Below are 25,994 nucleotides of genomic sequence, written 5' to 3'. Positions count from 1 at the left end.
AAAACAAATCTATTTGTCCAGCCTCTGTCCGTCCTTACGGGCGGTGGAGACGTGTGAGCTGCGTGAAGAACAGTGCTAAATCATACGCACCCAGCTACGCTTTACTGCTGGCTTCGCCATTTGCTTTCCTTAATTGGGAAAAAAAATACCTGCTCTGCCAGAGTTATAATAACTCTGCTACCCTCACGTTCTGTGACACATAAGCAGGGACACAGCACAGTTATTAAACTTCTCATGTTCATTGAATATACGCAGTGCTGCCTTTTGGTGAGAAAAAACTGAAAACAAATCTATTTGTCCAGCCTCTGTCCGTCCTTACGGGCGGTGGAGACGTGTGAGCTGCGTGAAGAACAGTGCTAAATCATACGCACCCAGCTACGCTTTACTGCTGGCTTCGCCATTTGCTTTCCTTAATTGGGAAAAAAAATACCTGCTCTGCCAGAGTTATAATAACTCTGCTACCCTCACGTTCTGTGACACATAAGCAGGGACACAGCACAGTTATTAAACTTCTCATGTTCATTGAATATACGCAGTGCTGCCTTTTGGTGGGAAAAAACTGAAAACAAATCTATTTGTCCAGCCTCTGTCCGTCCTTACGGGCGGTGGAGACGTGTGAGCTGCGTGAAGAACAGTGCTAAATCATACGCACCCAGCTACGCTTTACTGCTGGCTTCGCCATTTGCTTTCCTTAATTGGGAAAAAAAATACCTGCTCTGCCAGAGTTATAATAACTCTGCTACCCTCACGTTCTGTGACACATAAGCAGGGACACAGCACAGTTATTAAACTTCTCATGTTCATTGAATATACGCAGTGCTGCCTTTTGGTGGGAAAAAACTGAAAACAAATCTATTTGTCCAGCCTCTGTCCGTCCTTACGGGCGGTGGAGACGTGTGAGCTGCGTGAAGAACAGTGCTAAATCATACGCACCCAGTTACGCTTTACTGCTGGCTTCGCCATTTGCTTTCCTTAATTGGGAAAAAAAATACCTGCTCTGCCAGAGTTATAATAACTCTGCTACCCTCACGTTCAGTGACACATTAGCAGGGACACAGCACAGTTATTAAACTTAGATTATTCATTCACTAAAGGCAGTGGGGCCGTTCGTTTTCCAAAAAGTGCAAAAATAATATTTGGCCTGCAGTCTTGCGCCAATTTATTTCCTGCCTGTGAAATCAAATCACTGGTAATACAGCATGCTGAGGGGTAGGGGTAGGCCTAGAGGACGTGGACGCGGCCGAGGACTCGGAGGGCCAAGTCAGGGTGTGGGCACAGGCCGAGCTCCGGATCCCGGTGTGTCGCAGCCGACTGCTGCGCGATTAGGAGAGAGGCACGTTTCTGGCGTCCCCACATTCATCGCCCAATTAATGGGTCCACGCGGGAGACGGTTATTAGAAAATGAGCAGTGTGAGCAGGTCGTGTCCTGGATGGCAGAAAGTGCTTCGAGCAACCTATCGTCAACACGCAGTTCTGCGCCGTCCACTGCTGCAAATCCGAATCCTCTGTCTGCTGCTCCTCCTTCCTCCCAGCCTCCTCACTCCACTACAATGACACCTGCTCAGGAGCGGGAACACTCCCAGGAACTGTTCTCGGGCCCCTGCTCAGATTGGGCAGCAGCGGTTCCTCTCCCACCAGAGGAGTTTATAGTCACTGATGCCCAACCATTCGAAAGTTCCCGGGGTCCGGGGGATGAGGCTGGGGACTTCCGCCAACTGTCTCAACAACTTTCTGTGGGTGAGGAGGACGATGACGATCAGACACAGTTGTCTTGCAGTGAGGTAGTAGTAAGGGCAGTAAGTCCGAGGGAGCAGCGCACAGAGGATTCGGAGGAAGAGCAGCAGGACGATGAGGTGACTGACCCCACCTGGTGTGCAACGCTTACTCAGGAGGACAGGTCTTCAGAGGGGGAGTCAAGGGCATCAGCAGGGCAGGTTGCAAGAGGCAGTGCGGTGGCCAGGGGTAGAGGCAGGGCCAGACCGAATAATCCACCAAGTGTTTCCCAAAGCGCCCCCTCGCGCCATGCCACCCTGCAGAGGCCGAGGTGCTCTAAGGTCTGGCAGTTTTTCACAGAGACGCCTGACGACCGACGAACTGTGGTGTGCAACCTTTGTCGCGCAAAGCTCAGCCGGGGAGCCAACACCAACAGCCTCACCACCACCACCATGCGCAGGCATATGATGGCCAAGCACCCCACAAGGTGGGACGAAGGCCGTTCACCGCCTCCGGTTTGCACCCCTGCCTCTCCCCCTGTGCCCCAACCTGCCACTGAGATGCAACCCCCCTCTCAGGACACAGGCACGACCGTCTCATGGCCTGCACCCACACCCTCACCTCCGCTGTCCTCGGCCCCATCCTCCAATGTCTCGCACCGCACAGTCCAGCCGTCGCTAGCGCAACTGTTGGAGCGCAAGCGCAAGTACGCCGCCACGCACCCGCACGCTCAAACGTTAACCGTCCGCATCGCAAAATTCATCAGCCTTGAGATGCTGCCGTATAGGGTTGTGGAAACGGAGTCCTTCAAAAGTATCATGGAGGCGGCGGCCCCGCGCTACTCAGTTCCCAGTCGCCACTACTTTTCCCGATGTGCCGTCCCAGCCCTGCACGACCACGTCTCCCGCAACATTGTACGCGCCCTCACCAACGCGGTTACTGCCACGGTCCACTTAACTACGGACACGTGGACAAGCACAGGCGGGCAGGGCCACTACATCTCCCTGACGGCACATTGGGTGAATTTAGTGGAGGCTGGGACAGAGTCAGAGCCTGGGACCGCTCACGTCCTACCCACCCCCAGAATTGCGGGCCCCAGCTCGGTGCTGGTATCTGCGGAGGTGTATGCTTCCTCCACTAAAGCACCCTCCTCCTCCTCCTCCTCCTCCTCTGTCTCGCAATCAAGATGTGTTAGCAGCAGCATGTCGCCAGCAGTCGGTGTCGCGCGGTGTGGCAGCACAGCGGTGGGCAAGCGTCAGCAGGCCGTGCTGAAACTACTCAGCTTAGGCGATAAGAGGCACACGGCCCACGAACTGCTGCAGGGTCTGACACAGCAGACCGACCGCTGGCTTGCGCCGCTGAGCCTCCAACCGGGCATGGTCGTGTGTGACAACGGCCGTAACCTGGTGGCGGCTCTGCAGCTCGGCAGCCTCACGCACGTGCCATGCCTGGCCCACGTCTTTAATTTGGTGGTTCAGCGCTTTCTGAAAAGCTACCCACGCTTGTCAGACCTGCTCGTAAAGGCGCGCCGGCTCTGCGCACATTTCCGCAAGTCCCACACGGACGCTGCCACCCTGCGCACCCTGCAACATCACTTTAAGCTGCCAGTGCACCGACTGCTGTGCGACGTGCCCACACGGTGGAACTCTACGCTCCACATGTTGGCCAGGCTCTATGAACAACGGAGAGCTATAGTGGAATACCAACTCCAACATGGGCGGCGCAGTGGGAGTCAGCCTCCTCAATTCCTTTCAGAAGAGTGGGCCTGGTTGGCAGACATCTGCCATGTCCTTGGTAATTTTGAGGAGTCTACCCAGGTGGTGAGCGGCGATGCTACAATCATTAGCGTCACCATTCCTCTGCTATGCATCTTGAGAAATTCCCTGCAAACAATAAAGGCAGCTGCTTTGCGCTCGGAAACGGGGGCGGGGGAAGACAGTATGCCGCTGGATAGTCAGGGCACCCTCCTGTCTATTTCTCAGCGCGTACAGGAGGAGGAGGAGGAGCATGAGGAGGATGAGGAGGAGGGGGAAGAGACAGCTTGGCCCACTGCTGACCGTACCCATGCTGCTTGCCTGTCATCCTTTCAGCGTGTATGGCCTGAGGAGGAGGAGGAGGAGGAGGAGGAGGAGGATCCTGAAAGTGATCTTCCTAGTGAGGACAGCCATGTGTTGCGTACTGGTACCCTGGCACACATGGCTGACTTCATGTTAGGATGCCTTTCTCGTGACCCTCGCGTTGCACGCATTCTGGCCACGACGGATTACTGGGTGTACACACTGCTCGATCCACGGTATAAGGAGAACCTGCCCACTCTGATTCCCGAAGAGGAAAGGGGTTCGAGAGTGTTGCTATACCACAGGACCCTTGCGGACAAGCTGATGGTAAAATTCCCAGCCGACAGCGCTAGTGGCAGAAGGCGCAGTACCGAGGGCAAGGTAGCAGGGGATGTGCGTAGATCGAGCAGCATGTACATCCCAGGCAGTGCAACAGTCTTTAAGGGCCTGGCCAGCTTTATGGCTCCCCACCAAGACTGTGTCACCGCTCCCCAGTCACGGCTGAGTCGGCGGGAGCACTGTAAAAGGATGGTGAGGGAGTACGTAGCGGATCGCACGACCATCCTTGGTGACGCCTCTGCCCCCTACAACTACTGGGTGTCGAAGCTGGACACGTGGCCTGAACTCGCGCTGTATGCCCTGGAGGTGCTTGCTTGTCCTGCGGCTAGCGTCTTGTCGGAAAGGGTGTTTAGTGCGGCTGGGGGAATCATCACAGATAAGCGTAGCCGCTTGTCAACCGACAGTGCCGACAGGCTAACACTCATCAAGATGAACAAAGGCTGGATTTCCCCAGACTTCTGTTCTCCACCAGCGGACAGCAGCGATACGTAAGCAATACGTAGGCTGCACCCGCGGATGGAAGCTACGTTCTCTCTCACCATCCAAAACGGGGACATTTCTGCTTCATCAATCTGTGTCTAATATTCCTCCTCCTCCTCCTCCTGCTCCTCCTCCTGAAACCTCACGTAATCACGCTGAACGGGCAATTTTTCTTAGGGCCACAAGGCTCAGTCAAATAATTTTTCAGAACAATTTTTAAAAGTTTCAATGCGCTTAAAAGCATTGGAACTTTAACTTGAACCAATTTTTCGTTACACTGGGCTGCCTCCAGGCCTAGTTACCACTTAAGCCACATTAACCAAAGCGATTAATGGGTTTCACCTGCCCTCTTGGCTGGCCATGGCCAATTTTTGGGATGTACATTAGTACTGTTGATACAGCAATTTTTGTGGGCCCTCGCCTACAGTGTAATCAAATTAATTTTTAGCCCACCTGCATTACAGCTGACGTAACCTCAGCTGTGTTGGGCAATGCAATGGGATATTTTTATGTACCGCCGGTGGGTTCCAGGGAGCCACCCATGCTGTAGGTGCACACGGAGTTTTTAATACATCTGTACACTTCTAAAGAACCCCAGTCTGACTGGGGCATGCAGTGTGGGCCGAAGCCCACCTGTATTACGCACAACATTACTACCTCAGCTGTGTTGGGCAATGCAATGGGATATTTCTATGTACCGCCGGTGGCTTCCTGGCACCCACCCAGGCAGTGGGTCCACAGGGAGTTTAACCTACATGTGTCCACTTGTAAAGAACCCCAGTCTGACTGGGGCATGCAGTGTGGGCCGAAGCCCACCTGCATTAAGCACGACATTACTACCTCAGCTGTGTTGGGCAATGCAATGGGATATTTCTGTGTACCGCCGGTGGGTTCCAGGGAGCCACCCATGCTGTGGGTCGACAGGGACTTCACAATAGGGAGTTGTACCTGCCTGTGTCTATGAATTAAAAAGCCCGGTCTGACTGGGGCATGCAGACACCTTGACAGAATGAATAGTGTGTGGCACATAGGTTCCCCATTGCTATGCCCACGTGTGCAGCTCCTGATGGCGGTGGCACAGGATTCTATTTCTCATTGCTTCTGTACAGCATTGTGGGCTATCGCTCCGCCACTTTTAAAGAGGGTCGCTGCCTAGCCATGCCAACCTCTGCAGTGTGTGCCTGCGGTCCCTCGTCATGGCTGACGCAATTCTAAATAGACATGAGCGTGGTGTGGCATGAGGGCAGCTGAAGGCTGCCCAGGGACACTTTGGTGTGCGCTGTGGGGGGGAGGGGGGGCGGTTGGTCAGCATGTAACCCAGGAGAAGTGTCAGTGGAGTGTCATGCAGGCAGTGATTGTGCTTTGTTGGAGGTAGTGTGGTGCTTAGCAAAGGTATGCCATGCTAATGAGGGCTTTTCAGAAGTAAAAGTTGTTGGGAGGGGGGGGGGCCCACTCTTGCCGGTATTGTGGCTTAATAGTGGGACCTGTGAACTTGAGATGCAGCCCAACATGTAGCCCCTCGCCTGCCCTATCCGTCACTGTGTCATTCCCATCACTTTCCTGAATTGCCCAGATTTTCACACATGAAAACCTTAGCGAGCATCGGCGAAATACAAAAATGTTCTGGTCGCCCATTGACTTCAATGGGGTTCGTTGTTCGAAACGAACCCTCGAGCATCACGGGAAGTTCGTTACGAATAACGAACACCCGAACATTTTGGTGTTCGCTCATCTCTACTAAATACCCTTTCAGGTCTCTCTCCAAGTTAGCCTTGTGGCAAGCCTGTGATAACAAAAAACCATTGCCTCTCCAAATGTGTGTTAGTGCTTGATTATAATGTTCTGCTAATATTATAGAAATTGCCACATGGCCTGATCATGTTATCACTTTGAAAAAGAGAAAATACAGTCCTGTCTATTATTAACATATTGACATGTAAATAGCTGTTGTGAATTCAGGAATAAAACAAATCATTTCTTTCGGGCCTGTGCATGTTTCTTCATACATCAAAAAGTTCTTCTTTCCACCAAATATCACCCTATGAATTAGCTTTTCTGCGAGAACCAGATGCAGTGCCTATCTTCACATCTGATATTGCATTAACATTTCCACAGATTATCAATTTACCATGTTTACACTTAGAAAGTATACATAGAGTAAAGCACCTTTGTTTTTTGTTTGGGGTATTGGTAGTGGCTAGTGTGTATATAGCATTATTTATAGAACAGACTACTATGATGTATCTACCTTGTGGATCTATAATTTCCTGTATAGGTTGAAAAGCCACAGAGTTTTTAAATGCAATCAAAACACTCCTCAACTTGGTAAAATGGCCTTGAAATGGTTTAGGATAGTTGAGTGTTTGATTTGAAAAGTATTACCTAAAAGTAAGTGTTTCTTGTGCACAAAAATATAATATAATATAGATAATTTTCTTAACATTTTCCCATATAAACACCTATTTTTGAGGGATATTAATTCTTTTGACATTTAACAATGCTATTTTTATTACCATGGTAAACAATACACAAAAGTATAATTACGTAAACCTATCTGTTTAACCCTTTCCAATCCAATTTTGGATTCAGGGTTTCCTAAAAGGCTTTCTCTTTTTGCTGTTATACAACAGTGTCATCTGCTGGCTAAAGCAGGGATATTGAACATCAATAGACCTTTATTACAAACAGAGCAGTGTGAGCAGGTCTTGCCGTGGATGGCAGAAAATGCATCCAGCAATGTATCGGCCACCCAGTCTTCTACGCAGTCCACTGCTGCAACTCTGAATCCTCTGGCTGCTGCTCCTCCTTCCTCCCAGCCTCCTCACTCCATGGAAATGACATATTATGATGAGCAGGCAGACTCCCAGGAACTGTTCTCGGGTCCCTGCCTTGAGTGGGAAAAAATGGTTCCTCTCTCACCTGAGGAGTTTGTCGTGACTGATGCCCAACCTTTGGAAAGTTCCCGGGATCCGGGTGATGAAGCTGGTGTCTTCCGGCAACTGTCTCAAGAGCTTTCAGTAGGTGAGGAGGACGATGATGATGAGACACAGTGAGGTAGTAGTAAGGGCAGTCTTCAGAGGGGGAGGCAAGTGCAGCAGCAGGACAGGTTGGAAGAAGCAGTGGGGTGGCCAGGGGTAGAGGCAGGGCCAGAGCGAATAATCCCCCAACTGTTTCCCAAAGCACACCCTCGCGCCAAGCTTCTGTGCAGAGGGCTAGGTGTTCAAAGGTGTGGATGTTTTTCAGTGGGAGCGCAGACGACCGACGAACAGTGGTGTGCAACCTGTGCCGCACCAAGATCAGCCGGGAAGCCACCACTACCAGCCTCACCACCACCAGCATGCGCAGGCATATGATGGCCAAGCACCCAACAGGGTGGGACGAAGCCCGTTCATCGCCTCTGGGTCACACCATTGCCTCTTCCCCTGTGTCCCAACCTGCCACTCAGATCCAACTCCCCTCTCAGGACACAGGCGCGAGCGCCTCCCATCCTGCACCCACACCCTCACCTCCACTGTCCTCGACCCCATCCAGCAATGTCTCTCAGCGCAGTGTTCAGCTGTCGCCAGCACAAGCGTTAGAGCAAAAGCGAAAATACGTCGCCACGCACGTGCACGCACAAGCTTTAAACGTGCACATTGCCAAATTAATCAGCCTGGAGATGCTGTGGAAATGGAGGCTTTCAAAAACATGATGGCGGCGGCGGTGGTCCCGCGCTACTCGGTCCCCAGTCGCCACTCTTTTTCCCAGTGTGTCTTCCCAGCCCTACACCAGCACGTCTCCCGCAACATAAATCGTGCCCTCACCAACGCGGTTATGGGGAAGGTCCACTTAACCACGGACACATGGACAAGTACTGGCGGGCAGGACCACTATATCTCCCTGACGGCACATTGGGTGAATTTGGTGGAGGTTGGGACCGAGTCAGAGCCTGGGACCACTCACGTCCTACCCACACCCAGAATAGCAGGTCCTACTTCAGTGCTGGTATCTGTGGTGGTCTATGCCACCTCATCTAAACCCTCCCCCTCCACATCCTCCTATGCAACCTCTACCTCTCAATTAAGAAGTGTAAGCAGCATGTCGCCAGCAGTCGGTGTGATGCGGCGCGGCAGCACAGCGGTGGGCAAGCGTCAGCATGCCATGCTGAAACTACTCAGCTTAGGTGACAAGAGACACACGGCCCCCAAACTGTTGCAGGGTCTGACAGAGCAGACCGACCTCTGGCATTCGCCACTGAGCCTCCAACCGGGCATGGTCGTGTGTGACAACGGCCGTAACCTGGTGGCGGCTCTGCAGCTCGGCAGCCTCACACACGTGCCATGCCTGGCCCACGTCTTCAATCTGGTGGTTCAGCAGTTTCTGAAAAACTACCCGCACTTGTCTGACCTGCTCGGCAAGGTGCGCCGCGTCTGCGCACGTTTCCGCAAGTCCACCACGGACGCTGCCACTCTGCTGACCCTGCATCATCAGTTTAATCTGCCAGAGCACCGACTGCTGTGCGACGTGCCCACATGGTGGAATTCTATGTTGCACATGTTGGCCAGGCTCTATGAGCAGCGTAGAGCAATAGTGGAATACCAACTCCAACTTGGGCGGCGTAGTGGGAGTCAGCCTCCCCAATTCTTTACTGAGGAGTGGGCCTCGATGGCAGACATCTGCCAGGTCCTCGGAAACTTAGAAGAGTCTACCCAGATGGTGAGCAGCGATGCTGCAATCATTAGCGTTACCATCCCGCTGCTATGCCTGATGAGAAGTTCGCTGCAAAGCATAAAGGCCGACGCTTTGCGGTTGGAACAGGAGATGGGGGAGGACAGTATGTCGCTTGATAGCCAGACCACCCTCATGTCTATATCTCAGCGCGTTTTGGAGGAGGAGGAGGGGGGAGGAGCACGAGGAAGAGCAGGAGGAGGGGAAAGAGACAGCTGGGCACACTGTAGAGGGTACCCATGCTGCTTGCCTCTCATCTGTTCAGCGTGTATGAGCTGTGGAGGAGGATACTGAAAGTCATATTCCTAGTGAGGACAGCCATGTCTTGCGTACTGGCACCCTGGCACACATGGCTGACTTCATGTTAGGATGCCTTTCTCATGACCCTCGCGTTAGACGAATTCTGGCCAACACAGATTACTGGGTGTACACCGTTTTCAACCCACGGTACAAGGAGAACCTTTCTACTCTCATTCCCGAAGAGGAAAGGGGTACGAGAATGATGCAATACCACAGGGCCCTGGTCGACAAAGTGATGCAAAACTTTCCATCTGACAGCGCTAGTGGCAGAAGGCGCAGTTCTGAGGGCCAACTAGCAGGGGAGGCGCAGAGATCAGGCAGCATGTTCAGCACAGGCAGTGGAACACTCTCCAAGGCCTTTGCCAGCTTTATGGCTCCCCAGCAAGACTACGTCACCACTCCCCACTCAAGGCTCAGTCAGAGGGAGCACTGTAAAAAGATGGTGAGGGAGTACGTAGCCGATCGTACCACCATCCTCCGTGATGCCTCTGCTCCATACAACTATTGGGTGTCAAAGCTGGACACGTGGCCTGAACTTGCGCTGTATGCCCTGGAGGTGCTGGCTTGCCCTGCCGCTAGCGTCTTGTCAGAGAGGGTGTTTAGTGCAGCTGGGGGAATCATTACGAATAAGCGTACCCGCCTGTCAACTGCCAGTGCCGACATGCTTACACTCATAAAGATGAACAAAGCCTGGATTTCCCCAGACTTCTCTTCTCCACCGGCGGAGAGCAGCGGAACCTAAAGATTCTTTTTACTGCGACCACAGATAAAAGCATTCTTCTCTATCACCGGAACAAAAGGGGCATTTACCTTTGTCAATCTGTCTCTGATATTAGTCCTCCTCCTCCTACTCCTCCTCCTGAAACATCATGTCATCACGCTGAACTGCCAATTTTTCTGTGGCCCAAAAGGCTCATCTAAGAATCTTTTTCCAATTTTTATAAGTTTCAAAAGTATTGATACTTTAACATGAACCAATTTTTTGAACAGGGCTGCCTCCAGGCTGTGTTACAAATTAAGCAGCTACAGAAATGTTTCAGGGGTCTGCCTATACTTCTGCTACATAAGTCTTACTGGGGTCTGCCTATACGTCTGCTACAGAAATGTTACTGGGGTCTGTCTATACTGTTACTACAGAAATGTTACTGGGGTCTGTCTATACTGTTACTACAGAAATGTTACTGGGCTCTGCCTATACTTCTGCTACAGAAATGTTACTGGGGTCAGCCTATACTTCTGCCACATAAATGTTACAGGGGTCTGCTTATACTTCTGCTACAGAAATGTTACTGGGGTCTGCCTATACTGTTACTACTGAAATATTACTGGGGTCTGCCTATACTGTTACTACAGAAATGTTACTGGGGTCTGCCTATACTGGTGCTACAAAAATGTTACAGGGGTCTGCCTATACTGCTGCTACATAAATGTTACTGGGGTCTGTCTATACTTTTACTACAGAAATGTTACTGGGGTCTGCCTATACTTCTGCTACAGAAATGCTAAAGGGGTCTGCCTATACTGCTGCTACAGAAATGTTACAGGGGTCTGCCTATACTGCTGCTACAAAGATGTTACAGGGGTCTGCCTATACTTCTACTACAGAAATGGTACTGGGGTCTGCCTATACTGCTGCTACAGAAATGTTACTGGGCTCTGTCTATACTTTTACTACAGAAATGTTACTGGGGTCTGCCTATACTTCTGCTACAGAAATGTTACAGGGGTCTGTCTATACTGTTACTACAGAAATGTTACTGGGACCTGCCTATACTTTTACTACAGAAATGTTACTGGGGTCTGCTATACGTTTACTACAGAAATGTTAATGGGGTCTGTCTATACATTTACTACAGAAATGTTACAGGGGTCTGCCTATACCTTTGCTACAGAAATGTTATCTGGCACAAATAATACAGTGACTGACTAGGCCAGAATTGTGGGCCGAGGCCAAGGTCCTTGGCGGGGTGAAACTCTCCCATGGTTGGGCAATCTGATTTCTTCCTGTGTAATACCATCTTTGTGCACTTAGAGCATAGGCGAGCCCAAGGAACTCAAAGACTTCCCTTTGCAGTGTTGAGCGATCTGTGTTGGGACACATGGATTTCTTATTGCTATGTAACTCAGGGCACCTTGGGTCACACAAGGTGGAGGTTGGGACCGAGCCTGACCCTGGGCCCGCTAACGTGCTTCCCACACAGACTATAGCGGGTTCTAGTCATGGTGTCTTGGCCTTGTAATGTCACCTCCTCCTGCTTGGGGTCAGGGGATCTGCACTGGGCATCATGTATTTTCTCCCGTGTTACCACAGTTATCTGAGACACTGGTTTGGGCCAAAGAAGAGGAGTGTTACTGCATTAATGAGATGCTCACAGCTGTACTAGCACCGGAGTCCGCTCTATGCCCACGATTGCTGAGGGTGTGTGCAGAGGCCTATGTCCTCGGCAGAGTGAAAATCTGCCATGTTTGGGCACTGTCATTTCTTCATGTTTATTACTGTCTTTGGGTTCTTTCGGCTCGCCTATGCTGTGGGTGCACAAAGACTTCCCATAGCAGTGTTTTACCTGTTTGGCGATTGAGCTATCAAACACCTACACAGAATGAATAGTGTGTGGGCACATGGATTTTCCCATTGCTATGTCACTCGCGGCACCTTGGGTCACACAAGGTGTTTGCTGGGGCCGAGCCTGACCAAGGACCCGCTCAAATACTTCCCACACAGGCTACTACAGGTCCTGGTCATTTTTTCTTGGCCTTTTAAGGCCACCTCCTCCTCCTGCTTGGGGTCAGGGGATCAGCACTGGGCATCATGTATTTTCTCTCGTGCTACCGCAGTTATCTGAGAAACTCGTTTGGGCCAAAGAAGAGGAGCATTACTGCATTAATGAGACGTTCACAGCTGTACTAGCATCGGAGTCTGCTTCATGCCTGCGATTGCTAAGGGTGTGGGCTCAGGCCTATGACCTGGGGGAACTGCAACTGCGCCAAGTTGGGCCCGTGGAACTTGTTTCAAGTTAATCCAGTCTTTGGAGCGGTGAAAGAAAACGTAACTGATTTAATGAGACCTTCACAGCTGTACTAGCATCGGAGTCCGCTTCATGCCCGCGTTTGCTGAGGGTGTGGGCTGAGGCCTGTGTCCTGGGGGAACTGCAACTGCGCCAGGTTGGGCCTGTGGAACTTGTCCCAGGTTAATCCAGTCTTTGGAGCGGTGAAGGAAAACGTAACTGATTTAATGAGACGTTCACAGCTGTACTAGCATCGGAGTCCGCTTCATGCCTGCGTTTGCTGAGGGTGTGGGCTGAGGCCTATGTCCTGGGGAAAATGCAACTGCGCCAGGTTTGGCCTGTGGAACTTGTTCCTGGTTAATCCGGTCTTTGGAGTGGTGAAAGCAACCACAACTAATTTAATGAGACGTTCACAGCTGTACTAGCATTGAAGTCTGCTTTATGCCCGCGATTGCTGAGGGTGTGGGCCGAGGTCCTTGGCGGGGTGAAACTTTGCCATGTTCGGGCGCTGTGATTTCTTTATGCGTAATACCATCTTTAAGTTCCTGGGGCTCGCCTATGCTGTGGGTGCACAATGAGCTCCCATTGCGTTGCTTAACCTGTCTGGCACAAAAACAATGACTGACTAGGGTTGAAATGAGGGCCGAGGTCCTTGGCGGGGTGAAAGTCTGCCATGTTTGGGTGCTCTGATTTCTTCTTATGTAATACCATCTTTGTGCACCGACAGCATGTGGGGACACATAGATTTCCCATTGCTATACAACTCGCGGCACCTTGGGTCACACAAGATGGAGGCTAGGACGGAGCCTGACCCTGGGCCCGCTCATGTGTTTCCCACACAGAATATTGCTGCATTGTGGAGATATGTGGAAGTGCTGGCACCTAAGTCCCCTTTATGCCCACGTTTGCAGCTCCTGATTATTTTGTGACGGAGGTGGCACGGGATTGGAATCATGATCGTTTATCATCGATTCTCAACAGCATTGTGGGCTATCCCCCCCCCCCTTTCAAAGAGGGTCGCTGCCTGGCCCTGCCAACCCTGTGCCTCCTGTTCCTCCTCATCGCAGACGCACTTGGAAATAGACATGAGGGTGGTGTAGCTATGAAGCGAGCGTGTGGCATGAGGGCAGCTGAAGGCTGGGCAGGAAAACTTTTGTGTGCGCTGTGGACGCAGGGTCGTGCGGGGGGTTGGGCAGCATGTAACCCAGGAGAAGAGGCAGCGGTGTGACCCACAGGCAGTGATTGTGCTTGGTTGCAGGTAGTGTGGTGCTTAGCTAAGGTGTGCCTTGCTAATGAGGATTTGACTGAAGTAAAAATTGTTAGGCGGGGGCGGACTCTTGCCCCTATTGTGGCTTAATAGTGGGACCTGGGAGCTTGAGATGCAACCTTGCATGCTGCCACTGCCCTGCCCTGCCCTATCCGTTTCTGTGGTGTTTCCATGACTTCTGGATGTTTTCCAGAGTTTCACAAGTGAAGACCTATGCTGAGCATCGGTCATATACAAAAATGCTCGAGTCCCCCATTGACTCCAATGGGGTCCATTACTCGAAACGATCTCTCGAGCATCGCAAAAAGTTTGACTCGAGCAACGAGCACCCACGCTTTTTGGTGCTCGCTCATCTCTAATAATGGCCAATGCGATAAATGGAACACAATTTTATCTTGCACGGCAAATACAATAGAAGAGCAAAAAATTGAGTCAAAAGTGTTTTTTGTTCATTTTGCCTCCCAACAAAACCTCCATAAAAGTGATCAAAAAATGCATTTGAACCTCGAGATGATACCAATAGAAATTACACTTTGGCTGGTGACAGAAGGGTGTAAGCACATTTACATTTGAGCTACATATTTTTGGAATGTTTATTGTGTTTTTGTGCACGGATCTATAAGTTTTACTTTACCCCTTTTCTATGCATACTGTGCGCATTTGCACGCACAAAAAAGCATGCAACCATGCTACTATTCATTGAAATGTGCCATTAAGTTAATTATCATGATCATGTCCTATTTTTGTGCGCAAATGTGCAGGAAAATAGACCATGCTGCGTATTTTTTTTTTTTGCAAATGAAATATACACATAAAATACGTGTATGTGAGCAAACCCATAACACATTCACATGACACATGCCGTAGTGCATGGGAATTGGCAGTACACAGCAAGCAGGCATGTCATTGCTTACTTGCTGAGCACCCCCGCATGAGGGTCTCATGTGGCACGCCTGGTCACGTCATGTGAGCCTGCCCTTAATAATAGTCATGTGCTCAATGTTGTTGGCGATGGAGAAGAAGCTGTTGTCTTTCCCGCTTCTGTTAACATCCAGACGGCAAATTTGTTTTTGTTTTATAAAAAGTTGCCATCAATTTGTTACGGTAAATCAGCGACACAAATAAAAGTCGTCTCTTAATTCTGTTTTACCCAGGTAAAAGCTCCGTCTATCGCTCTATTTGTCAGCATATTTGTGAAGTGTAAACAGACAGTAAATTACATTGTATTATTGTGATAAGGGTGCGTTTAGGGGTCCCCTATGTTTGCAGTTTGTTTTTAGTAAAACCTAATTAAAGCAACGCTTTACACAGAGCCGGGATTGTTTCGCCTCGCTCAAAGGAAAGACGGATCTGCACAGCGAGGAATATGAATAAATTCCTCGGGGTTTGTTTAAATTTGAAAGACATCATTTTCCAGAGATCTATGAGCTGCTATGACAAGAAATATTAAAATGCGGCTGTGATATAACCAAGCTCAAAATAAAAGAAGATATATGATACTAGAAGTGTAGAATGTGCAGCAATCACAATGCTCCTTAAAGGCGTACTCCTATTTTGGCAAGTTATCCCTTATCTGCAAGATAGGAGATAATTTGCCAATCAGTGGGGGTCCAAATACTGGGACATTCACAGATCCAGAGATATCCCTTTCGGTGTGTCCCTGAAGTTTGACAGCCATAGATGCATGCCACCACACCATTCACTTCAGTGGGAGCTGCTAGAGATAGCCGAGTTAAAGCATTTGGCAACCACTTGCAGTCCCATTCACTTCAATGGACCTCTAGTGATTGCCAGGCACTCAAACCCGGTTATCTCCAGCAGTCCACTGGTGATTGCTGAGCACATAAACTTGGCTATTTTTAGTAGCCACCACTGTCAAAAATTTGGGACACACTGGGCGCAATTTCATTGGAATAATGGGTTACTAGTAGAGATGAGCGAGCATACTCGCTAAGGGCAATTACTCCATCGAGCATTGCCCTTAGTGAGTACCTGGCCGCTCGTAAGAAAAGATTCTCCCCCCGCTCCCCCCTGCTCACTGCCGCAACTCACCTGTCACCCTTTTTTCCGAGCGGGGAGATACTCGCTAAGGACAACGCTCGATCGAGCAATTGTCCTTAGCAAGCATGCTTGCTCATTTCTAGTTACTAGTGGTCAGACCACCATCGATCAGGACGTTATGCCCTATCCTGTGGATAGAGCATAACTTGTAAAGATATGAATACCCCATTTAGCTTATTTGTCATACCTTCCATCAGTTCTGTAGCGCGTCTTTGGACTTGTTAAACTTTATTAATGTCTTTCTGTACATGAAGTCTCTAGAACTGAACATGATATTCCAGATGTGTTTTTTCAGTCTAATGTAGGGCTCATTCATTCCATATTGCTGGAATAGTATGGTTGTTGACATGAAACTGATTCAATACATATTGTCTTCCCAGGTTAATTAAATTGTGCCCATTTACCACTTTCTAATTTATTTTCCAAGATTACAAGTGCATCACATGATAAGAATGAGGTAGGAAAGGTATGTCTATAATATGCCTACAAAAACACAACCTCACATTGTACAGGCTTCCATATTTGCTATATAGTATTACAGGAGTAAAAACTAGACAATGAGGATAGATACAAATATCAACAGGGTTGAAGGTTGAACTTTAGTGTTAGTAACAAACCTGAATCCTGCACCAATTCAAATGAAGCTTCATTATGTTCTGGTCCAATTCTGGATACATCATAAGAAGACCCAACCCATTGGAATAAACAGCTATAGAACTTCTACTATTGCCACTACTGTTACTTCTGCTACTATAACTAGTGTAAGGTAGCTACTCATGTCTGCCACCCTCATGCGGTTCTATTCAGCTGCAAATGTCCCTCTACTCTCCCTGTCTGCTTTCGTCTAGCACTATCTGGCTATCTGGCTCTCAGTTCACCTGTGGAGTTGTATTTAAGCTGAGCTATGGCACCCCCCTTTTGCCTCAGAATTGGTGTGTCTTAGGTTCTGACACTCTGCTTTCTTTGGTCACCTACTTCTGTTTTAGTTTTGTCTGTGCTCTGTTGCTCAGTTCTGCCTGGTCTCTGAGTTCTGTGTTTGCAGCCTGAGTTCTGTCTGTATTTCTAAGTTTGTGTCCAGATTCTGTTGATGATGTCTTAGCTCTGCATCTGTCTGTATGTTTGTTTTCTGTCAGTTCCCTTCCTGTTTATGGTTTGCCCTTGTTCTGTCCTGCATCTGTGTGCTCCTCTGTCTGCTGCCAGTTCCTATATTTGCTACCCAACCAGGGATAGTCAGACCTGAGGTTTCAGCGCAGGGGCACCCTTACTGGTGCGATCGCCTTGCCTATAGGTAGGAATCCCCCATACCCCATGTAGCCAAGGGTCAGTCTCCATTTTTCTGGCAACTGTCCCTCTATCCGAGGAGTCAGCTAACAATGACTCCAGGACTGTCTAGCCTTGGTTGGTTGGTCCGGCGGATCCACAATTCTGTAAATCCGTAACAACTAGGGCTTCCATTACTGGTAGTGCCATCACTACTACAATTACTGCCAATAATAGTAGGTTTACTGTTATTGTTTTTACTACAACCACTCTCACCCCTACCACTACTTCTACCAGTACTACTTCTTTTACCATTAGTATTACTATTTCAACTGCTCCTTTTACAGCTACTACCCTGTTTCTCCAAAAACAAAACAAGACATATTCATTTTTGCTCCAAAAGATTTTACTTTTTTACATGCATAGCTACCTGGACACTATTTAAATTTACTTTTTTATTAACTGCATCCTCAAAACTCCTGAAAAATTTGCTAGGGATTATTTTCAGGGAAACGGCACTACCGGCAGTGCTACTACGTTACTACTTTTTTTTGCAATTTCTACTACTGCTACTCTTACTATGACCACTACTACGTTCTTTTTTTTACTTCTACTAGTACTATTTTTACCACTTCTACTACTACTGCCAGGACTACTACTTTTATTATTTCTACAATGACTAGTCTTACTACTACTAATAATAATGCTGTCATCTTTTTGTGCATACATATAGCGCCCATATAATTTATACTTATGGAATCATTTTTGTTCTCCCGCTGCATTGATTGGCAGGCCATTTGCAGATCAGATGAAACTCATGGCAGTTAATTAAAGCTGCTAATTTGTTTCAGGTGTAAATCCAGCTATTTCCAGCAGAATTGTCTCACCTACTCTTGTGATAGTGAATATCTTAAAAAGCAAAAACAAGACTGCTTAGCTTTTGAATGTTATTCAATGTGACTGATATGCAGCTAAAAATCATCATTCAGTTTCTTATTATTGAGGCTGAGGATGGTATCTTATAAGAACCAGAAGCTTTAGCTCCACTGACCATGCTTATGAACAGGAGTGACAAGTCATTGATAATCAAATACACTAACAGGACTATTCTGGAAATTTTGTTAATTATGCCTGTTTTATAGCAGAATCTAAAAGAAGACAACAATATGTGCTTTGTCCTTCCCATAGCAGTAACATAGGAAAGAAAGTTACTAGGGATGAGCGAGTATACTCGCTAAGGCACTACTCGCTCGAGTAATGTGCTTTAGCCGAGTATCTCCCTGCTCGTCTCTGAAGATTCGGGGGCCGGCGCGGGGCAGGGAGCTGTGGGGGAGAGCGGGGAGGAACGGAGGGGAGATCTCTCTCTCCCTCTCTCCCGCCCGCTCTCCCCTGCTCCCTGCCGCGACTCACCTGTCAGCTGCGGCAGCTCCCGAATCTTCAGGAACGAGCAGGGAGATACTCGGCCAAAGCACATTACTCGAGCAAGTAGTGCCTTAGCGAGTATACTCGCTCATCCCTAAAAGTTACTTTTTCCACAGCCCATACCAATGTAACTGATGCGTTAGCGGCTTACTGCATTAATGAGTTGCAGCTTATTGCAATGTGCCACAGCTCTGCTATCTGTGTGGCATGGCACGGTTCAAAGTGAATAGCAGCAGACATATTATGCAATTAGCATAACGCAGCTTATAGGCGCCGGGCAGTCTAGTTGCAGATGCAGTGCGCCATTCTTTAGGGATGGTGATCCTACTTCTGTAGGACTCATTATGAGAAAGTTGTAAACATTTTTCATAAATAAATGGTTAGCGAAATTAAACTTCTCCAACTCTGAGGGCGTTCTGAAGGGTGCTACTCTGCTCCAAATCAGACAAAATTCGGACAATGGCCACTTCAGATGATGTCCTTGCCCTTTATGAAAAAAAAGTTGTAAACAAGTCACCAGTAGGTGGTGCTGTAGCTATGCAATCCATGCTACAAACGTTCAATAAGTCCCCCTTGATTTTCAACAATGGACTCCATTCACAAATCCATGTTTGCCAACGCTGAACGCAGTGCACCAGCTTTAATAACTACGACATGTGGACTAATGCTGTCCCTCAGATCTGGCACTAATGCAGGTCTGTTATGGTAAACTTGGTCAGCTGCAGCGCCACCTATCTGCTACTTCTTTTTTCCATAAATGACAAACACATTGTCTGAATTTTATCCTATTTGAAGCAGTAGAACGTTCTACAAAGGCCTCTGGGTTGGGGAAGTTTAATTTCACTAACTTACAGTAACATACAGTAATGAGTGGCTAAACAAGCCTCATTTCTGGACAATGACTAAGAGCCCTGTAAAGTTTAAAACAAATAAGCAAATGCTTTTACCGAGATGTACATTTAAAAAAAAAATACTTTTTAAAGCGAAAATGCGGTTTCAATATAAAACTTTCTTCTGGGACCGGAAGGGGAAGTTATCTGCTGTTGGTCTTATTTGCTCACGTCTCTCTAATCTGCAGGTTCCAGGCCCTATTTTAAGCTGTCCAAGATGGCTGATGCAATCCTTAGACTACCTAATCTCCACAGTGAACAGGTAGTGTTAGACTACCAATGCACAATACCTGCTCTCCAGTTGGCCAGCTCTGCTCACATGATCAGTGATAGCAAATCAGAGAGCTGCCAGTTTTTCCTAAATACAACAACAGAAATGAACTGTCTGATAAAAAAGCTGCTCCCCAGGAGATCATAAGTATGATGCCAACTTACTTCAAAAGCAATTCACTTTTCGGCTTTATCCACTCGAGCGTATGTGTTTTTACGGCCGCCCGCATGCTCCGTAAAATTATATGAATGAAAAAAAAGGTGTGATTGAGTTGAGTGTTTTCTCATTTATTCAGGTGGTCAGATGCGACGTACTAGCGAAAAAATACTCCGCAGCCCAGAAACCCCTCGGTCAGCATAAATCCTCAGAATGACTTCTAATGTTAAAATAGAGGCCCTTGTAAGCTTTCGCAGCACTGGATGCTGCTAAACTCCCTCCCCTTCCTTTTTTTTGCAGCTCCCACAGGAGTCTATGGGAGCCGCCAGTTTATCTCGACTAAAAAATAGGACAGGAGATATCTTTTCCAGCAGTGTATAAATTCGGTCGCTGATTTTGGTCACGCACGTTCTATTTTTTTCTGGTACAACATTTTTACGTGGCTAAAAATCGATCGGTCATCGGAAAGAATACATTGAAAACCAATTGCTATTTTAAACTTATGTATTTACGCAGCTAAATAGCTGTGTAAAAATGCTTGTGTAAATAATGCCTAAGGGTTGCTTCACATGAGCGTGTTTTTGTATGTACATAGGTGCGCACCCCTGTACGTGCAAAAACACAGATATATGATGGTCCATTCATTGCCTTCAATGGAGTTGCGGCTGCTGCTGGCAGCTCCATTAAAGGCAATGGTCTGCCGGCTCTCCTGAATTGTTTTTCAGGGAAGAACTTTACATATAAGCCCTTCCCTAAAAAGTAAGAATTTTAGTGTTAAAAAAAAATACTTACCTATCCTCTGTGTCCCCGCGGGGATGAAGAACACATCTGCTGCAAGGATCCTCTGCGGGAAATAAAGAATGCCCTACCACAGTTGTCACAGATGACAGCTGTAGTAGGGGATCTAACTGCCGGCATCCTGTAATTGTTTCTCAGGGAAGGGCTTTAAATATAAGCCCTTCCCTGAAAAACAAGGAAAAGTAGTGTTGAAAATAAAAAAAAAATCATACTCACCTTCCTTCAGCTGCCGGGGCTCAGCCGCATCCTCTCTGCGCTGTCCCCGTTTCTGTGATGCAGTTCTTTCAGCAGGAGCTGATTTAAAATCCCCACCTGCTGAAAGTGCTGCTTCTGATTAACTGAGCCGCTTTGGCTAATAACACTTTGCAACACAATTTTTATAACAGATAAGCAGATAGGTGGCTCATAGTAACTTTAGTGCGTTGAATTCAAATATGATATCCATTTTTTCTGCCACAGAAGGTTTTCCAGTTATGGGCAATAATGTAATCCAATTGCCATTGTATTGGCTTTTTTTGGAAATATGCCTATATAATTAATCCAGTCGGCTCGCCATTAACCTTGCTTGATAAATAGAAAAACAAAAGTGATTGTGCAACTATTTCACAATCGCTGTTACACACCGTGCGCTGACTGAACACTGAAGGGTAGGTTTATGTAACATATAGGGTATGTTTCTACATGGCGTAAAGAGTGCGGGTCACCCACCAGTAAGTTGTGATTAATGAATTGTGTTTTTACAGGTCATTGGTTCAAAGGATCAAAATCATAAATTAAAAATACATGTTTAGTATCACTGCATCCGTAAAAGTCCAATCTATTAAAGTAATGCATTATTTACCCCGCATGGTGAAAAAAAATTAAGAAAACCAGAAGTGCGCTTTTTTGGTCATTCTGTCTCCAAGAAAAGATGCAATAAAAAGTGATCAAAAATTATATGTATTCCAGAAAGGTGCTAACACAAACTACAGGATGTTCTGCAAGAAATGAGCCCAGGCACAACTATGTGGACGGAAAAATAAAAAAGTTATTGCGCGCAGAAGATGGCACCAGGACATAATTTAAAAAAATCAAATGTCTTTGAAAAAAATAAAATAGTAAAGCAAAAAAACCTCCATAGGTTTGGTATTGTAGCAATCATGCTGACCCACAGAATAAAGTTATTATGTCATTTTTGTTGCAGTTTATGGGCCATAAGAAATAAGATGCACCGAAAGAAGGCGGAATTTCATTTTTTTCCATTTTACTCCACTTAGAACTTTGTAAAAGTTTCCCAGTACATTATATGCTGCATTAAATAGTACCATTGAAAAATACAACTCGTCCTGCAAAAAACAAGCCCTCATACAGCAACGTCGATGGATAAATAAAGGAGTTACAATTTTTTATAACAAAAACTAGCTTACCCGTCGCGCGTTGCTGCGAAGACAGACATACATACATAACATTCGTTTTATATATATCTAGATAACAACCAATCACAGCGCAGCTTTCAAGTTACCTCAGCGGTATAATATATAGCAACCAATCACAGCACAGGTTTCATGTTACCTCAGCAGTATAATATATAGCAACCAATCACAGCACAGCTTTCATGTTACCTCATCAGTATAAGAAATAGCAACCAATCACAGCACGACTTTCATTTTACCTCAGCAATTGTCTTGCGAAACGTTCGGCGGATGCATCATTTTGTAGTTGAACACGCATCCCGTAATGCTCGAGTCGTAATGCCTTTTGCTTTTGTGCTTGAGATGGAAATCAAACGATCTTTGTCTGGGGGGCATAACTGTCGACGATGCTCGCACGCGCGCCACCTATCGTAGGATAGATGTACTATTCCAGTAATCTTCCCAGGAGTGTACTCAACAACTTCCCAAAGTTTCATGGCGATTAGATGAATGGTGTAGTAGTGCAAAAAGGACAGGCAGACAGACTTACATTCCTTTTTATATATATAGATGACATCAGGAAGTGAGAGAATTAGATTCCGTACGTAAAATTTGGACGCTAATTCTTTTGCGCTTAGAATTGAATAATCGAGTTGGGACCCATTAACTTTTCCTATTTTTGACATAATCAATGCTCGTGCCAAATTTCAAGTTTCTATTACATTGGGAAGTGAGAAAATTAGATTCCGTACGTAAAATTTGGACGCTAATTCTTTGGCGCTTAGAATTGAATAATCGAGTTGGGACCCATTAACTTTTCCTATTTATGACATAATCAATGGTCATGCCAAATTTCAAGTTTCTATGACATTGGGAAGTGAGAAAATTAAATTCTGTACGTAAATTTGGATGCTAATTCTTTTGTGCTTAGAATTGAATAATCGAGTTGGGACTGATTACCTTTTTTCCTATTTATGACCTAATCAATGCTCATGCCAAATTTCATGTTATTAAGACATTGGAAAGTGAGAGAATTAGATTCCATACCTAAAATTTGGACGCTAATTCTTTGACGCTTAGAATTGAATAATCGAGTTGGGACCCATTAACTTTTCCTATTTATGACATAATCAATGCTCGGGCCAAATTTCATGTTTCTACGACATCGGGAAGTGAGAGAATTAGTGGCAATGATGGAAATCAAACGATCTATGTGGGGGGGCGTAACTGTCAACGACGCTGGCACGCACGCCATTTATCATAGCATAAATGTACTATGCCTATAATCTTCCCAGGAGTGTACTTAACAACTTCCCAAAGTTTCATGGCGATCGGATGAATGGTGTAGTAGCGCATAAAGGACAAACAGACAGACACACAGACAGACATACATTCAATTTTATATATATAGAAAATGCTTGCTCATTAAGGGGTTAAATAACTTGAAAATGAGACGTGCCGCTATTATTCAGTTTTACCAGTGTAATCAGCAAGCTTTAATTTAACAGAAACATATTACTTTCTGTTATGAAAATGTAAAAAAAATTGTTGCACAGTGTAATGGGTTTTCCCAACCAGGAGACTGCCAGGAAAATTTTGCTAGCCACTGAGGCTGGTGTAAAATAAAAAGCTGGGCATACTCACCTCTTCTTAGCACCCCCAGGGCACAATTCTCCCGACCCCAACTTCCTGGTATACAACCCAGTGGAAGTCAAGTGACAGAACTCATAGCATCAGTGCTCACATCCTTGGCACTATGATGCCTGGAGTTTGTGACAGTGAATCAGTGGCCTCTGATTGGCAGCAGCAGTCACCTGACTTCTTGCAAGCCATACTCTAGGGATGGGGGAACCGCTCAGCTCTGTCCCAGGTGACTCCAGCAATCTCAGGAATTCGGTAGTTACTTGACATAAACACCTGCCATCTATTAATGAGCTAATTTGTATCAATTCATGACTGAAGAGTGAAGGAGGCGCCATATGTCCGCCATCGTTTCTGCTATGGTCAGATAGATCTCATTACATAATTAAAACTTAATGAAGTAATAAGTGTGTCTCGCCTTCAGCACTGCAGCGCCCTGGGGTAAAAAATGAAGCAATGTCTTATCCTTATGATCTGATCACTGAAACTGACAGGGGGTGAGAGACAAATAGACAATTCTCTTTACACTATGTGGACACGAAGACCTAAAACACAAGACCTTCCAAACACAAGGCGCACACTTGTTTACTGCATTCATGCAGTGACCTTTGTGATGCCTCTTGCGATTTGTAGCAACTGTAGCGCCATAATTAGAATTCAGTAAATTAATGCAAAATGAATACCTTTAATATGTTCAGAGCTTAGCTAATTACATATGAAAGACACTCAGTCCCCGCGGTGCAATTCCATATTAGTCGTAAACAATTGATATTATGCCTATTTATTAAAACATTCTGTACAGATACATTGTAATTCTCTCCCTGAAACAGATTTTAGGACGGCTTAATTCAAGGAGGTCTAATGATAAATGGCGTACAAATACCTTGAGATGCCGCGGCTAATTGTCAACCGTTCTCCTCCTGGATCAGATTGTTGGCTTTTTAGATATGTAAAGAAGGTAGAAAGTCTCTAATTTCCAACTAGCTGGTATTAATCTAAATATATTTGCACATGAACATTATAATTAAGAGTTCTTTAGTAATTTTAATGTTTGCATAATTTTGAAAATAAATACCGCATGAATACCTGGAAACGAGGCGACGGTGAATATACAATGTATAATTAATCGCACAACAGTGCAATCATGGTTTTCCAGCTTGGAAACTCACATCAAGTCTAGTTTAAGATTTCTGTATTTAAATAAAGATTTTTATGAACTTTGGTTGCCATGGAAACCAGTTCACTTGCGTTATCAAAATTGTGAAATTTGCAAATATGTACTTTTCTACCAATTTTTTTTTTTTAAACCAGTCACAATCAGATTCTTTCATTTCTTGGTTTTTAGGAATCTGCAATCTGGTCAAGTAGAGTAGATGTGCAGTAAGAACCTCTATGTAGATTGATTCTTGAAGAATTCAGTGAATAATTAATATCCCTGGAGATAAGCGGCAATCACAGAGAATTTATGCTATTATATTAAGGTGAATTCCCAGTGCTGGCCAGGATTGATGCTGGTTGAATTGCGATACGGAGCCTAACATAACTTCTCTTCACCGGGGAGCTCTGCGTCCTGCAGGACGTGGTGCAAGACGTATCTTCATAGGAGATTTATAATGAAACTCTCTGCTTAGCTTTGAATTCCATTTTCTAGTTTACATATAAAATCCATCTATATAAATAGCTGTCACTTTGTAAATCAAGACATTGGTAAGAGCTCGTTCACATTTGCATTATGGATTCTGGTTTTCTGATCCACTACGGGAGCAGGAAAGAGGAACCCACCAAATGAACAGATACATCTTATGATGGAGCCAAATGGCACCAAGTAGACCTCATTGACTATGAAGGGGTCCATTTAGTTTCATTCGAAGTGTACAGAATTTTTCATGCTGCTCTATTCCATCTAGGATTTTCACAAAAATCAGTGACGATGTGTTAGGGTTCGCTGCTGGGATCTGTTGTATTACATGAGTTTTCAACAGAATAGCTTCACAGGTGGTGTTGATTGAGCTGGCTGGGGTGTTAATTGCATGAGTCAGCCAATCACCAAGGTTTGCTGTTCATGAATACCAGATCCTCTGCTAGAGGCTGCTGACCTTTTCTCTTTTCGTTCAGGATGTTCAGTATGAACAGTGTCATGTTCCTGTGTGTCTGTGAAGCTCTTGGTACGTGTAGTGTGAACAGTGTCTTTCTGTGGGTCTTTTATCATCTAGAACTAGATAGGTACCTAGGTTCC

General features: G+C 46.4%; 1 pseudogene; it reads left to right on the top strand.

Annotated features, from left to right (window-relative positions):
• Positions 1-7,492: 7,492 nt before the first annotated feature.
• LOC136581102 (craniofacial development protein 2-like) overlaps positions 7,493-25,994 on the top strand; it is a 42,120-nt pseudogene continuing 23,618 nt past the window's right edge.

The sequence above is a fragment of the Eleutherodactylus coqui genome, chromosome 10 (assembly GCF_035609145.1).
Source record: "Eleutherodactylus coqui strain aEleCoq1 chromosome 10, aEleCoq1.hap1, whole genome shotgun sequence".
NCBI classification, from domain to species: Eukaryota; Metazoa; Chordata; class Amphibia; order Anura; family Eleutherodactylidae; genus Eleutherodactylus; species Eleutherodactylus coqui.
This window is presented reverse-complemented; position numbering and strand designations above follow the sequence as displayed.